Below are 16,097 nucleotides of genomic sequence, written 5' to 3'. Positions count from 1 at the left end.
ACTAGCCAAGGATTCGAGCCCATGTGGTTTTCGCTCACCATGAGCAGGGCTAAAACAATATGGGTTCGAATTCTTGGCTAGTCGCAGTTGTTATTGATCAATACCACTTGTTCGTAATTACAATAATGTATATATATATATATATATATATATATATATATATATATATATATATATATATATATATATATATATATATATATATATATATATATATATATATATATATATATATATATATATATATATATATATGTACAGCAGGATTCGCAACTATGCAGCTACTCTGACTTAATACCAGAAAGGGAAAGCCATCTATGGTTGTGATCAACACCGAATGAATTGTAATATACTCAGTGCAAGCCTCACACACAGAATCCAACAATCTGTGCTAACAAAGCCTATCCATGAAATGTTCTGTCCACGCTTCAGAAGTTCACAGTAATTGTTAATCAGAGGAAAGAGCAAAATTCATAGGGATCATACAGCTACTAAGGAATGAGAGACATTGAAATTGGATCTAAACAAGACGATAAGTCCAGTTCCTCGAATTATGAGCTCTTCGCCAACGTTAATTAAAGAACGTGAGAGTTGCTCCTAGAAGTTGGTCCTAGTTACCGAACACAAGTGTTGAAAATTTGAAGCCGATTGGATAAAGCGTTCTGGAGTTATCAGAAAAATAAAGTCGATGAAGAGGAGGAAAAAAATAAAGGCAAACTCTTAAAAGTATCTCTTTCATGGACGTTTAATTATCGTAATTATAACACTTTTTTTGTTCATGGCTTCTAGAATTTACTTCAACGGTATTAGTAATCAAAATACTTACACATGCTTATTTCACTTATTTCACCAATTCCCTATATTCTATCATCCTTTATTTGGTTATCCATTCTTTTGGAAACCATTTAAAAGGACAATACGACACGCTTTTTCCTGCATCACTTCTCTCCTCATTTAACTTCTCAACAAGTGATTATGAAGAACTATATTTTCTCTCCATCCTCTTGTGATGTGTCTTGTGTGTTCTGTACATCCTCATAACCACATGATTTCTCTATGTCCAAAGCTCTTTTAAGGAACTGTTTAATAATATTTATCTGTGAAAATGTAATTCTCAGGGACTTGTTTCTCATACTTTCCAGTTCTCCAGTATTAAAGTAGCTGCTCCTGAGAGAGAAAAGCTGTCAGGAATTTTTTCATTTTATTTCTGTATTGTTCTTTGAGTCTTTTGTTTTCGTGAATACATTTATTGTGTAAAGTAAAAGGACACAAGTGCAACTAATGTGACATTTTATTGTGGCAACGTTTCGCTCTCCAGGAGCTTTATCAAGCTTGATAAAGCTCCTGGAGAGCGAAACGTTACCACAATAAAATGTCACATTAGTTGCACTTGTGTCCTTTTACTTTACATATTGTCGGTAATTCTACCAACTTATTACAATATATTTATTTATTTTGCGCTGTCGGAAAATAATTCTTTATCATTAGTGTTCCTCAGTGGTATAGAATTGCTTAAATTATCCCTTTTTATTAAAAATTAATATTTGTATCAATCTCAATAGCAATTTCCACTTTCTGTTCTGTATTTTGTTGAGTTATTTTGGCATTAACTGAAATCTATTAAAACTTTATACTCTTGTATCCATCTCATCTACTTCACAATGTTCTTAAAAAAATTCGTAAATGCTCTAAGATAAATGCGTATGCTCTAGTTCTGTCTTAGATCTGTATTTTTCCACTCCTTTCATTGCCTCCTCTATGCTATCTTTACAGCATTTTAAAGATATTCCATACATATATATTATCTTTTTTTTATCATATTAGCCTGTACTTTTAACTGTTTCTGCGTTAGTTGAATTTAAAAATTCATTATATTGATCTTAGTATTCAAAGATATACTTTTTCACTTCCCTTCCCCTATCAATTCTGTCTGCCTTACCTAATTTTGATTCAATTTTGTCTTCCCTCCATCCATCCACGGGATTTCTTCTCCAGCATACTATGAACACAGGGATACTATGGTTTTCCAATAATTTATTTTAAGCTACATATGACGTTGTCTTAATAAGTAATCTTCTTTGAAAATATGTCATGTGCATACAGTGGAACAACGTTCTCATAATATCAATGAGCTCCCTTCACATTAACGAGGTAGAGGCATGTGTTTCCCAAGATGTTATAGCCGACTTCCATTTACAACAACGGTAAATGCTCCTATGAGTATGTGTGTGTGTGTGTACTCACCTAATTGTACTTACCTAATTGTGGTTGCAGGGGTCGAGACTCAGCTCCTGGCCCCGCCTCTTCACTGATCGCTACTAGGTCCTCTCCTTCTCTGCTTACTGAGCTTTGTCATACCTCTTCTTAAAACTATGTATGCGCTACTAGGTCCTCTCCTTCTCTGCTTCCTGAGCTTTGTCATACCTCTTCTTAAAACTATGTATGGTTCCTGCCTCCACTACTTCACTTGCTAGGCTATTCCACATCCTGACGACTCTATGACTGAAGAAATACTTCCTAACGTCCCTGTAACTCGTCTGAGTCTTCAGCTTCCAGTTGTGACCCCTTGTTTCTGTGTCCCCTCTCTGGAACATCATATCTCTGTCCACCTTGTCTATTCCCCTCAGTATCTTGTATGTCGTTATCATGTCTCCCTTGACCCTTCTGTCCTCCAGTGTCGTCAGTCCAATTTCCCTCAACCTTTCCTCGTACGACATTCTCCTGAGCTCTGGGACTAGCCTTGTTGCAAACCTTTGTACTTTCTCTAACTTCTTGACGTGCTTGACCAGGTGTGGGTTCCAGATTGGTGCTGCATACTCCAGTATGGGCCTAACATACACAGTGTACAGTGTCTTGAACGATTCCTTATTAAGGTATCGGAACGCTATTCTCAGGTTTGCCAGGCGCCCGTATGCTGCAGCAGTTATTTGGTTGATGTGTGCCTCCGGTGACGTGCTCGGTGTTATGGTCACCCCAAGGTCTTTCTCCCTGAGTGAGGTCTGTAGTCTTTGTCCACCTAGCCTATACTCTGTCTGCAGTCTTCTTTGCCCCTTCCCAGTCTTCATGACTTTGCATTTGGCAGGGTCAAATTCGAGAAGCCAGTTTCTGGACCACATGTCCAGCCTGTCCAGGTCTCTTTGCAGTCCTGCCTCATCCTCATCCGATTTAATTCTTCTCATCTGCTTCACATCATCTGCGAATAGTGACACTTTAGAGTCTATTCCTTCCATCATGTCGTTCTCATATATCAAAAATAGCACTGGTCCTAGAACTGACCCCTGTGGGACCCCGCTCGTCACAGGCGCCCACTGTGATACCTCTTCACGTACCATGACTCGTTGTTGCCTCCTTGTCAGGTATTCCCTGATCCATTGCAGTGCCCTCCCTGTTATATGCGCCTGATCCTCCAGCTTCTGCACTAATCTCTTGTGGGGAACTGTGTCAAAGGCCTTCCTGCAGTCTAGGAAAAATGCAGTCAACCCACCCCTCTCTCTCGTGTCTTACTTCTGTTACCTTGTCATAAAACCCCAGAAGGTTCGTGACACAGGATTCCATGGACCCATGCTGGTTTCTATTTACAATCTTGTTCCATTCCATGTTCCACCACTCTCCTGATAATCTTCTCCATGACTTTGCACACGATACATGTCAGAGACACAGGTCTGTAGTTTAGTGTCTCTTTTCTGTTTCCTTTCTTAAATATGGGGACTACATTTGTTGTCTTCCATTTCTCAGGTAGTTGCCCAGTTTCAAGGGATGTGTTGAAGATTGTGGTTAGGGGCACGCACAGCATCTCTGCTCCTTCTCCAAGGACCCACGGGGAGATGTTGTCCGGTCCCATCGCCTTTGAGGTATCAAGGTCACTTAGCAGCTTCTGCACCTCCTCCTCGGTTGTTCGTATGTCATCCAACACTTGTTGGTATATTCCCTCTTGATGTTCCCTTCTGTGCTGTCTTCCCAGAGCCCTTCCTGTCTCTACTGTAAAAACTTCTTTAAATCTCCTGTTTAGCTCCTCACATACCTCCTGATCATTTCTTGTGGGTTCTCCACCTTCTGTCCTCAGTCTGATCACCTGGTCTTTGACTGTTGTCTTCCTCCTGATGTGGCTATACAACAGTTTCGGGTCAGTCTTGATTTTCGATGCTGTTATTTTCATACTGTCGTTGGGCCCCCCTCCTTACCTGTGCATACTCGTTCCTGGATCTGCGACTAATCTCCCTATTTTCATGTGTTCTCTGCCTTCTGTACTTTTTCCATTCTCTATTGCATTTTGTTTTTGCCTCCTTACACCGTCGGGTAAACCAGGGGCTCGTTCTGGTCTTCCCATTGTTTCTGTTGCCCTTGGGAATAAACCTTTCCACTGCCTCCTTGCAATTTGTTGTTACATGTGTGTACTCACCTATTTGTACTCACCTATTTGTGGTTGCAGGGGTCGAGTCCTAGCTCCTGGCCCCGCCTCTTCACCGGTTGCTACTAGACCCTCTCTCTCCCCGCTCCATGAGCTTTATCAAACCTCGTCTTAAAACTGTGTATGGTTCCTGCCTCCACTACGTCATTTTCTAGGCTATTCCACTGCCTTACAACTCTATGACTGAAGAAATACTTCCTACTATCTCTCTGACTCATTTGTGTCTTCAACTTCCAATTGTGGCCTCTTGTTTCTGTGTCCCCTCCCTGGAACATCCTGTCCTTGTCCACCTTTTCTATTCCACGCAGTATTTTATATGTCGTTATCATGTCTCCCCTGACCCTCCTGTCCTCCAGTGTCGTCAGGCCGATTTCCCTTAATCTTTCTTCATAGTGTGTGTGTGTGTGTGTGTGTGTGTGTGTGTGTGTGTGTGTGTGTGTGTGTGTGTGTGTGTGTGTGTGTGTGTGTGTGTGTGTGTGTGTGTTTATGTGTGTGTGTAGTGTGTGTATGTAAAGATATTCTTCCCTGCAGGAAGCAGAAGTGCGCGTAGCTCATCAGAGAGAAGACATAGGCAGTGATCAGAGAGGCAGGGTTCCTACTTACCTGCAGATGGATCACACACCAAATGACAGCATGAGACCTCTCGTTATCCTCCTCCCAGAAGGGCTGGCACAGGATGTTTTGGTTGGAGTATCGAGTACCGAGCTTGCCTGCGTGTGGGCAGAGAATGATGATTTCTACAGTGTAGGTTATGGGGTGGTCGCCAAAACTTCAGTCTATATTAATTTCCTTAACATATGAAAGCATAATGATTTTGAAGTTATACCTTCATAGTGAATGAGGATTAAGAGTTCCGAGACAGTTCAAGACCGCATTTTATTAAAAAGAATTTAAGTTGCTGTATTAGCTCATAACTGTTACAAGACTCTGAGGTCTTGCCTCAGTGTGTGGTCCCTTAGCCAATAACGACCACCCAGTGACCCGTGAAACTTCTGATCCTGTGTGGTCCAGTAGAACATGACGACCATCCAGTGACCTTGAGACCTCTCTTCATGTGTGGTACAGTAGCCTGAAACAACCACCCAGTGGCCTTCCTGATATCAACAAAATCGCGACTATTTGGTTACGTATTTCGGGTTAGATGTAATAAATGGTTTCATTTTTGTCTTATAATTTGTGTGGACGACTTTCTACTTTAGTGGTAACGAAGTGTTCATTACTCCTATTTCTGTTGCTTGCCAAAATTGACAATAGAAGTCCATCAGGGAGAAGTATCAGTTGTTTTCACTTAATAATACTTCATTTCCATAATGTAGATTATCTGAAATCTGTGCTGTGAGTTAGTTGTGAACTGTTCCAATCACTGAATTGTTGGGCATTGTGAACTGATCCAGCCACAATATTGTGGATTAGTTGCGAACTGCTTCAGCCACGGTATTAAGGTTTAGTTGTGAATTTTTCTAGCCAAGGAATTGTGGGTTAGTTGTTAATTGTTCCACGCATGGTATTGCAAGTTAACTGTGAAGTGTTCCGTCTTCGGTATTGTTTGATAATTGTGAATTGTTCCAGACACAGCACTGCGAGTTAGTTGGTAACTGTATTGTGGGCTAGATATGAACTGTTCCTGTCACCGTGTAGTGACTTATTCTCATTGTCGAGAGACTACTCGTGGCTACTGTCTCTTTATAACTTCGTCACTGACGCCACATTTCACATGGATTAATATATCTTTGTGAATAGAGTCTAGAATCAACATATATGAGCGAATGATTGATTCATATCTACATATCAGGGTAATGAAAATTAATTACCATTTATGTTATAAATTAACTGAAACAATGATATGGATCAACATGCTTTTTAACCTGTGATATAACAGTGACTGTGACATGACAGTGACTGACATGACAGGGCTGTGCCTTCCCGTCCCATCATGAGATGTGTTCTCGCTGATGTTGGCAACCCGCTAACACACAACGTCCCTGATCAGGCTGGTCAGGTTCCTCCTGATCACTGTATATCTGTGCTTTGAACCAGTTCCAGCACTACGATTGTTACTCGTCCAGATTTAAGGATACACGACTTTATTCAGCCGCCGCATTGCCAGACACAGCCTAACCTAACTAACCCAATTTACCTAAACATAAATACAATATTTATTGTAGAAAGCTGAAAGAAATTAACCTTAAGAATATTTTAAAACAATTAGCCTTGAAAATGATTACATGACGTGTCCTTAAAGCTCTTCATCAACATGAATGTGAGTCAAAGCTTAGATAGATTTGACGTATCTGTGCAAATGGTTGTTTTGAAGCAAAATAAAATTGCGAGTTGCGCCTTGATTCAATATTTGCGTTTTATTTTTCAGGAATCTCAATTAATATGTCACTGTGTCTCAGTGTTTTGGATTAACACATCTTTTTGGAATCAGTATATGTGTAAGAGAGTTTCTGGTTATCATTTTTGTGTGATTTGGTGGATAGGAGAAGAGAGTTTGTGTTACTAAGTTGTTTGGCTCAAAGTGTCAATATTTATCAGTTAAGATCTGGTTATCTGGGTAATTCAGCTGTTAAGTTCAACATGTTTCTGTATCTGATGTCTGGTTCAACTTATAAGAACATAAGAAGAAGGAACACTGCAACAGGCCTACTGACCCATGCGGAGCAGGTCCATGTCCCCCCCAGATTAGACTAATGACCCCCCCGGATTAGCCCAATGACACACCCAGTCTGATCATCTCCACTCAAGGATGGAGCACTGCACCAGACCCAGCAGCACAAGCTAGTCAGGTCCAACTCACACCCACTCATGTATTTATCTAACCTATTTTTAAAGCTACATAACGTTTAAGCCTGAATAACTGTACTCGGGAGTTTGTTCCACTCATCCACAACTCTATTACCAAACCAGTGCTTTCCTATATCCTTTCTGAATCTGAATTTTTCCAACTTGAAACCATTGCTGCGAGTCCTGTCTTGGCTGGAAATTTTCAGCACACTATTTACATCCCCTTTATTTATTCCTGTTTTCCATTTATACACCTCGATCATATCCCCCCTAATTCTACGCCTTTCGAGAGAGTGCAGATTCAGGGCCCTCAGTCTATCCTCATAGGGAAGATTTCTGTTACATGGGATCATCTTTGTCATCCTCCTCTGTACGTTTTCCAGAGCATTTATATACATTCTGTAATACGGTAACCAGAACTGAGCAGCATAGTCTAAATGAGGCCTAACCAAGGATATATAGAGTTGAAGAACAACCTGAGGACTTCTGTTATTTATGCTTCTAGATATGAAGCCAAGAATTCTGTTAGCTTTATTGCGAACACTAATGCACTGTTGTCTTGGTTTTAGATTACTGCTAACCAGAACTCCTAAATCCTTTTCGCAATCAGTAGTATTAAGATCTACATTATTTAGTTTATATGTGGCATGGTTATTTACCTGTTTAACATTTAGAACTTTGCATTTGTCAATATTAAGCTGCATCTGCCACTTTTCCGACCATTGCATCAGTCTATTCAAATCATCCTGGAGTTCTCTAGTGTCCTCATTAGAATGAATTGGACGGCCTATTTTGGTGTCATCAGCAAATTTGCTTATGTCGCTATTTATTCCCTCATCTATGTCGTTTATGTAAATTGTGAACAACAACGGGCCCAAAACTGACCCTTGAGGAACACCGCTTGTGACGTGCCCCCATTCTGATTTCTCCCCATTTTTGCAAACTCTCTGCTGTCTATTTGTCAGCCATGCCTGTACCCAGGAAAAATTTTCTCCTCCTATTCCGTGTGCCTTAAGTTTCCTCAATAGCCTATGGTGTGGATCTCTATCGAAAGCCTTACTGAAGTTTATATACACAATATCATATTTATTACCATGATCTACCTCCTCAAACACCTTAGTGAAAAAAGTTAGTAAATTCGTAAGACAGGAACGCCCCTTTGTAAAACCGTGTTGAGATTCATTAATCAATCTGTGCCTGTCAAGATGGCTACGAATTGCTTCTGCAATTATTGATTCCATAAATTTTCCCACTATGGAGGTAAGGCTTATTGGTCTATAGTTCGAAGCCAAGGACCTGTTACCTGCCTTGTAAATAGGTATTACATTTGTCATTTTCCACTTATCAGGCACTATGCCAGTTTGTAGTGATATGTTAAAAAGATTAGCCAAAGGTATGCTAAGTTCCTCTTTACATTCCTTTAACACCCTTGCAAACAGTTCATTAGGGCCTGGGGATTTGTTAGGTTTTATTTTCTCTATTTGTCTGAGGACCATGTCACTAGTTACTGCAATCGTACATAGTTTATTATCATCCTGTTCTACATAATCTATTATTTCAGGAATATTGCTAGTATTTTCCTGGGTGAAAACTGAGAGGAAGTAGGTATTTAGAATTTCACACATATCCTTATCACTGTCAGTGATCTGACCAGAGTTACTCTTAAGTGGGCCAATCTTGTCCCTAATCTTACTTCTGTATACCTGAAAGAATCCTTTAGGGTTAATCTTTGAATCCCTTGCGACCTTAGCCTCATAATCCCTTTTTGCTTTTCTTATTTCTTTCTTTATTTCTCTCTTTAATTGAATATATTGATTTCTTAACTGCCCATCCCCTCTTTTGATACGCCTATATATGCCTCTCTTTTGACCAATGAGATGTTTTAATCTATTGTTCATCCATTTGGGATAATTTTTGTTAGATCTAATTTCCCTACTCGGAACAAAAGTTGTCTGGGCAGCTAGAACTATGCACTGAAAAACGTCATATTGGCAACCAAGATCACCTACCTGCCCCATAGTCAAGACATCCCAATTTAGCCCACCCAGGTATTTTTTCAGTCCCATGAAGTCAGCCAAGAGAAAATCTGGGACAGAGATTTGATTGCAGTTATCTGGGTAATTCCGTGATATATTAAAACTAAGTGATTTGTGATCACTTTCCCCAAGATCATCATTAACCTCAAGATTATTAATTAGTGAATCTTTGTTGGCAAGAACCAAGTCAAGCAGATTGTTTCCTCTAATTGGTTCTGTCACAACCTGTTCTAAAAAGCAATCCTGAACCGTATCAAGAAAGTCACTGGACTCAAGATTTCCTGTCATATTGTTCCAATCAATTTGTCTAAAGTTAAAATCTCCCATTATAACAACATTTTCATATCTAGATCCGTTACGTTCAGTGTATATGTTAGAATTGGTAGTTGATTTCAACGTAACTTTAAATCAGTTAAGTTCAACGTTTTAGTTTTGATCACTTGATAGTTCTCTGCATCTGCATGAACCATTTTTTTTTTAGGGCTGAACGAATCAGCAAGAATCATTTGTTATATCTAGTGTATAAGTCAGTATCAACTGTTAGGTTCACTGTATCTACATGAACCACTTACTGGCTTAAACGTCTTTGTATAAATCACTTGTTAAGTTCAAAGGTTTAATGTGAATCAGTAATTTGAATCAATTTATCACTAAGAATATGCGTGTTTTAAAGAATTTCCAACAAGAAAACAATACAAACTAAAATAGTGAGATATATTAACTGACAATTAGTAGACTGTCAACAGTGACGCTCCAGGAGCATTGTGTTCCAATATTATCATTATTATTTTTTTATAATGCAGCTTTTGATTAATGGGAGGTCGTCAGGTGTCCTTTGAGCACGAGGAGAATATTCCGAACACTTTGGATCTCCAGCCTTCCGCTAGCATCAAGGCATCTCCTTAAAGGGAATATTTTTAAAGAAGCAGAAATAAGCTTAATACAAAATTAGGAAGAGCTGACAGGCATCATGTAACAATAATGAACTTAATAATGTTAAAACCTCAGAGTGTCGCAACCGAGAATATGTTTAGAACTTTTTTTTTTTTTTTTTTTGCCGTATTCTATTCAAGATTGATGGACTGAACACATCGACTCAAGGTTGAGGGACTGATTACCTCATTCTCCTCCTGTTCTTCAAGTTTCTCCTACGTATGGACTGATGAAGCCACTGTGTGGTGAAACGTTTCCTCAATAAAGATACCCAAGAGTTGCATATGTGTCTAATTTATCAACATGTTAAGAACTAAAACGCACAATATGTTCTCGAATGACTTGAGAATATATTGTGCCTTTTATTAATTTTTTATGGAGTACGAAACTGATTACGGAAAAGATAGATGGAGAATCAGAAACAGAAAAAAATGAGTGAGAGATATAGAAAGAGAAATAAAGAGGGAGAGCCTGCGTCTCTCCAGCGTTGCGTTATGTACCCAAGGATTCATGACCTTACTAGACAGTTCACGGTGATGTAAATACAGCTTGTTGAACACAGCCAAATAGCAGGTGTGAGCCTCATCCATCATCTGTGTTACTCATTCTGTGATTAATTGAAGAACGACTTGAGGTCACAACCTTCACCAGCCCTTCATGAATATTCTCTGGAATTTTTCATTTATCGTTTTAATAAACAAAATTAATATGATAATTATAACGTAGGAACACCTGTCGAGTGCTGCTGCACAGTTCCACATGATAGTTAAATTGTGAAGCACTAATAAAGTCTTGCTGCAATATTCTGTTCTTGGTATACCAGCAGTGTGCTGCTACATTATTCTATGCAATAGTTACATAGGGAAAACATCCACAATATTTGGTTACACAATTCTATAAGTTACAGTGTGGAAACACCCGCGGTGCGCTGCTACACACCTGTATAGGATCGTTTTTGGGAGCACCTCGAGTGTGCAGCTACAAAATACATATAATAGCTATATTTTGTGAGTACCTACAGTGTGCCGCTATCCGATGCTTATTATATTTTCATTTCAAAACACAGTGTTCAGTTTCCATATTCCATATGAAACTTAGTTTTATGGGGACTGGCAGTGTGCATGACATTCCTGCTTCCTGCTTATTCATTTGTAATATCATAATTTTTTACGTAAGTGTACCAAGTAAACGATATTTCAAGATGGTTTTGTTGGGTGAATAGTCAGTGGGAGTGAAGCTAGCAACCAAATAACTAGTTTTCCCTTGATGAAGTAAATGCTATATGCTTGTATTATCAAGACAATACATCGTTTAGGCTTGAGAAAGTACCTAGAGAGTGAAATTTACCACATTAGTTAAACACGAGTCCTTTAACCGAACATAGTGCCGGTTATTCATCCAATTTTATTACAACTAAAATATTTAAAGTAAAAGGACACAAGTGCAACTAATGTGACATTTATTGTGGCAACGTTTCGCTCTCCAGGAGCTTTATCAAGCCATGGCTTGATATAGCTCCTGGAGAGCGAAACGTACAATAAATGTCACATTAGTTGCACTTGTGTCCTTTTACTTTACATATTGTCGGTAATTCTACCAACTTTATTACAACTAAAATACTGGCGGTAAGTAAACTGTAGCTTTAATTACAAGATATGTAAGCTGTCTTCATTATTTTCGCTTAAACAGTATATATACGAAGGAGGAGTGTGTCCTGTCAGCAGGACTGTATGGCAAGCTCTTGATCACTTGAGCCGTCCTGCCATCTACTCTCTACTGTCATCAGGTCCATCACTGCACTACCGGTCAGGAACAAATTAACCTCTCGGTATATCTATATATATGCACAAATATATACCCCTCAGTAAATATACACAAAAGCACTCATCTCTCTCTGAATATTCAATTTGTCGTATGCTCCTTTCGATTAAGAAACGCTAAGAGATATACATTATTCGGCGTATATACACAGATACACACATACACCTCTCGGTATATAAGTACACTCAGCGTTAAACCACAGAGATGTACACCTCACGATGTACATAAAACGAGATATGCACACTTTTTTTTATGTTTTATTTAAAACGTCATGTACAAATATATGTAGGTATATATATCAATATGTAACATTGACAATGGTGATGAGCAATAAACATTCACTACACAATCTACTGAATAAAGACATTAAAATAAACTTAACACAACCTACAGACTGCTTCTACGTACGTTGTTTCACAAGTACACAAGGTTCATAGATATAGTGGAACCTACTCATTATTGCTTACACTCCCCCCCCTTCACCAATGGGAGTATATACACGAAGTTACACTTTTTTCGTGGTACATTTATTACACGAGAGATCTACATCATTCCCTATATATATATATATATATATATATATATATATATATATATATATATATATATATATATATATATATATATATATATATATACATATACATATATATATATATATATATATATATATATATATATATATATATATATATATATATATGTATATATATACTCATATATATATATATATGTATATATATACTCATATATATATATATATATATATATATATATGTATATATATACTCATATATATATATATATATAGGTAGTAGGTTGGTAGACAGCAACCACCCAGGGAAGTACTACCGTCCTGCCAGATGACTGTGAAACAAAAACCTGTAACTGTTTTGCATGATGGTAGGATTGCTGGTTTCTTTTTCTGTCTCATAAACAAGCTAGATAACAGGGATATCTTGCTACTCCTACTTACACTTTGGTCACACTTCACAGACACGCACATGCATATATATATATACATACATCTAGGTTTTTCTCCTTTTTCTAAATAGCTCTTGTTCTTTTTTATTTCTTCTATTGTCCATGGGGAAGTGGAAAAGAATCTTTCCTCCGTAAGCCATGCGTGTCGTATGAGGCGACTAAAATGCCGGGAGCAATGGGCTGGTAACCCCTTCTCCTGTATACATTTACTAAAAAAGAGAAGAAGAAAAACTTTATAAAACTGGGATGCTTAAATGTGCGTGGATGTAGTGCGGATGACAAGAAACAGATGATTGCTGATGTTATGAATGAAAAGAAGTTGGATGTCCTGGCTCTAGGCGAAACAAAGCTGAAGGGGGTAGGAGAGTTTCAGTGGGGGGAAATAAATGGGATTAAATCTGGAGTATCTGAGAGAGTTAGAGCAAAGGAAGGGGCAGCAGTAATGTTAAATGATCAGTTATGGAAGGAGAAAAGAGAATATGAATGTGTAAATTCAAGAATTATGTGGATTAAAGTAAAGGTTGGATGCGAGAAGTGGGTCATAATAAGCGTGTATGCACCTGGAGAAGAGAGGAATGCAGAGGAGAGAGAGAGATTTTGGGAGATGTTAAGTGAATGTATAGGAGCCTTTGAACCAAGTGAGAGAGTAATTGTGGTAGGGGACCTGAATGCTGAAGTAGGAGAAACTTTTAGAGAGGGTGTGGTAGGTAAGTTTGGGGTGCCAGGTGTAAATGATAATGGGAGCCCTTTGATTGAACTTTGTATAGAAAGGGGTTTAGTTATAGGTAATACATATTTTAAGAAAAAGAGGATAAATAAGTATACAAGATATGATGTAGGGCGAAATGACAGTAGTTTGTTGGATTATGTATTGGTAGATAAAAGACTGTTGAGTAGACTTCAGGATATACATGTTTATAGAGGGGCCACAGATATTTCAGATCACTTTCTAGTTGTAGCTACACTGAGAGTAAAAGGTAGATGGGATACAAGGAGAATAGAAGCATCAGGGAAGAGAGAGGTGAAGGTTTATAAACTAAAAGAGGAGGCAGTTAGGGTAAGATATAAACAGCTATTGGAGGATAGATGGGCTAATGAGAGCATAGGCAATGGGGTCGAAGAGGTATGGGGTAGGTTTAAAAATGTAGTGTTAGAGTGTTCAGCAGAAGTTTGTGGTTACAGGAAAGTGGGTGCAGGAGGGAAGAGGAGCGATTGGTGGAATGATGATGTAAAGAGAGTAGTAAGGGAGAAAAAGTTAGCATATGAGAAGTTTTTACAAAGTAGAAGTGATGCAAGGAGGGAAGAGTATATGGAGAAAAAGAGAAAGGTTAAGAGAGTGGTGAAGCAATGTAAAAAGAGAGCAAATGAGAGAGTGGGTGAGATGTTATCAACAAATTTTGTTGAAAATAAGAAAAAGTTTTGGAGTGAGATTAACAAGTTAAGAAAGCCTAGAGAACAAATGGATTTGTCAGTTAAAAATAGGAGAGGAGAGTTATTAAATGGAGAGTTAGAGGTATTGGGAAGATGGAGGGAATATTTTGAGGAATTGTTAAATGTTGATGAAGATAGGGAAGCTGTGATTTCGTGTATAGGGCAAGGAGGAATAACATCTTGTAGGAGTGAGGAAGAGCCAGTTGTGAGTGTGGGGGAAGTTCGTGAGGCAGTAGGTAAAATGAAAGGGGGTAAGGCAGCCGGGATTGATGGGATAAAGATAGAAATGTTAAAAGCAGGTGGGGATATAGTTTTGGAGTGGTTGGTGCAATTATTTAATAAATGTATGGAAGAGGGTAAGGTACCTAGGGATTGGCAGAGAGCATGCATAGTTCCTTTGTATAAAGGCAAAGGGGATAAAAGAGAGTGCAAAAATTATAGGGGGATAAGTCTGTTGAGTGTACCTGGTAAAGTGTATGGTAGAGTTATAATTGAAAGAATTAAGAGTAAGACGGAGAATAGGATAGCAGATGAACAAGGAGGCTTTAGAAAAGGTAGGGGGTGTGTGGACCAGGTGTTTACAGTGAAACATATAAGTGAACAGTATTTAGATAAGGCTAAAGAGGTCTTTGTGGCATTTATGGATTTAGAAAAGGCGTATGACAGGGTGGATAGGGGGGCAATGTGGCAGATGTTGCAAGTGTATGGTGTAGGAGGTAGGTTACTGAAAGCAGTGAAGAGTTTTTACGAGGATAGTGAGGCTCAAGTTAGAGTATGTAGGAAAGAGGGAATTTTTTTCCCAGTAAAAGTAGGCCTTAGACAAGGATGTGTGATGTCACCGTGGTTGTTTAATATATTTATAGATGGGGTTGTAAGAGAAGTAAATGCGAGGGTCTTGGCAAGAGGCGTGGAGTTAAAAGATAAAGAATCACACACAAAGTGGGAGTTGTCACAGCTGCTCTTTGCTGATGACACTGTGCTCTTGGGAGATTCTGAAGAGAAGTTGCAGAGATTGGTGGATGAATTTGGTAGGGTGTGCAAAAGAAGAAAATTAAAGGTGAATACAGGAAAGAGTAAGGTTATGAGGATAACAAAAAGATTAGGTGATGAAAGATTGAATATCAGATTGGAGGGAGAGAGTATGGAGGAGGTGAACGTATTCAGATATTTGGGAGTGGACGTGTCAGCGGATGGGTCTATGAAAGATGAGGTGAATCATAGAATTGATGAGGGAAAAAGAGTGAGTGGTGCACTTAGGAGTCTGTGGAGACAAAGAACTTTGTCCTTGGAGGCAAAGAGGGGAATGTATGAGAGTATAGTTTTACCAACGCTCTTATATGGGTGTGAAGCATGGGTGATGAATGTTGCAGCGAGGAGAAGGCTGGAGGCAGTGGAGATGTCATGTCTGAGGGCAGTATGTGGTGTGAATATAATGCAGAGAATTCGTAGTTTGGAAGTTAGGAGGAGGTGCGGGATTACCAAAACTGTTGTCCAGAGGGCTGAGGAAGGGTTGTTGAGGTGGTTCGGACATGTAGAGAGAATGGAGCGAAACAGAATGACTTCAAGAGTGTATCAGTCTGTAGTGGAAGGAAGGCGGGGTAGGGGTCGGCCTAGGAAAGGTTGGAGGGAGGGGGTAAAGGAGGTTTTGTGTGCGAGGGGCTTGGACTTCCAGCAGGCATGCATGAGCGTGTTTGATA

The sequence above is a fragment of the Cherax quadricarinatus genome, chromosome 90 (genome assembly GCF_038502225.1).
Source record: "Cherax quadricarinatus isolate ZL_2023a chromosome 90, ASM3850222v1, whole genome shotgun sequence".
NCBI classification, from domain to species: domain Eukaryota; kingdom Metazoa; phylum Arthropoda; class Malacostraca; order Decapoda; family Parastacidae; genus Cherax; species Cherax quadricarinatus.
The sequence above is the reverse complement of the archived record's forward strand: the minus strand, read 5'-3'. Positions refer to the sequence as shown.